Below are 1,570 nucleotides of genomic sequence, written 5' to 3'. Positions count from 1 at the left end.
GTGTCTTTTCCTTGCTTGAAGATCATAGTTGCCCCATTTGAGGTAGCTGCTTTCACAGAGAAGATGTCTTGTGGATATGATGGGATGTACAGTGCCTGTTTCAAGGTTGTTTTGTGGCACTGCCCCCTGCTGTCCATCAAGCAAAACTCTGCCTCCCCTCTTTGCTCTGCAACTCCAGTGCACTTTGTGCCGTCAGCCAACTCTACGTAGTGTGACTTGGGCTGGAAACTGTCGTCGAATCTCCTGAACTTCGTTATATCTGTGACAATATGCGAAGTTGCCCCTGTGTCCACCATCAGACCCTTTTTGTTGCTGCCATGCTCTGACTGGAACGCTGCATCCTCGCTGCTCACCCGAAATGCGTAGTCTTTGCTACCCCACTCCTTGGAAACTTTCCGTGCATTGTCTTGCCGCCGTTTCCGTCTGCATGTTGAGTCCCGATGGGTGGTGCTTTTACACTCGCTACACCACTGCTTGCGCTGACACGTCCTGGCTTTGTGTCCTTTTAGTCCGCATCTGAAACACACTATGTCTGCATTGCCGGCCCCACGGTCATTCGATTTTTCAAACGTGGGATTGTCGCTCAGTCGTGCACGTGCTTTCATGATGTTGTCATCTGACGCTGTGGCGCGCATTTTCTCTGTGTCTTCAAAGCTTCGCAGTTTAGTTTTAAATTCAGCAAAAGTCACTTCAACTTCACTTTGTGTGACATGAATAGCAAACGGTTTGAACGATTCTGGCAGTCCCTTCAAAACCATTGCTACCAATAGCCCATCACTCAATGTTTCACCAGCATTCCTCAGGGCTGTGATTATTGTCTCTGCTCGTATCACATACTCAGTTACACTCTCACTGCTGGACTTTTGGAGCGAAGTGAGTTCTGTATATAGGCTAATTATACGAGGCTTTCCTTTACCTGCATAATAGTTTCTTAGAATCCCCAGCGCCTTCCGTCCATCGTCCGCTGCTTCTCGCATAACAAGAGACAAACTTTTGTCATCCAGAAACTGGATCAGCTCTGCGTAGGCCTCTGCATTCTTTGCTCCATCTTCTTCTCCCTCCACGTCGGTAGGCTGCTTCAAAATAATGTCTCTTAAACCCTGCAAACGAAGGTGGCCCAAAAATTTCGTCTCCCATAGTTCGTAATTCTTTTCGTCTCCATCAAAAACTAGCTGAGCCCAACGGCTATTTGACTCAGTGGCTCGTTGGCTCATGGTGCTAGCATGGTATGCTAATCCTCACCGAGTGCGCAGTAGTCGCGGCATTTCTCTCGGTGGCAAAACCAGATGGACTCTTTCGGAAAACTTCTTAGCTTCCTGGGCCCATAACCTGTTGGCAGAGGTATGAAAATGCGCAGTAAAATCTAAAAATGTGCATGGCACACTTCGCCGACGATATTCTAGGGAGGAATAAATACACACCAGCCTTCGGCCATTTTTGATGAACGCATACGCCCCCTAGAGCGCGCTAACTTTATTAACAGCCACACAAATGCAAAGCACACATCAAACATAAATAGACCATTTGACTGTCTCCATAATTGAGAGCATTTTCTCTTCTTATTTCAACA

Source organism: Pundamilia nyererei, unplaced genomic scaffold (genome assembly GCF_000239375.1).
Source record: "Pundamilia nyererei isolate P.nyererei 1_Seehausen unplaced genomic scaffold, PunNye1.0 scaffold00553, whole genome shotgun sequence".
Classification (NCBI taxonomy): Eukaryota; Metazoa; Chordata; class Actinopteri; order Cichliformes; family Cichlidae; genus Pundamilia; species Pundamilia nyererei.
Note: the sequence above shows the minus strand (reverse complement) of the source record.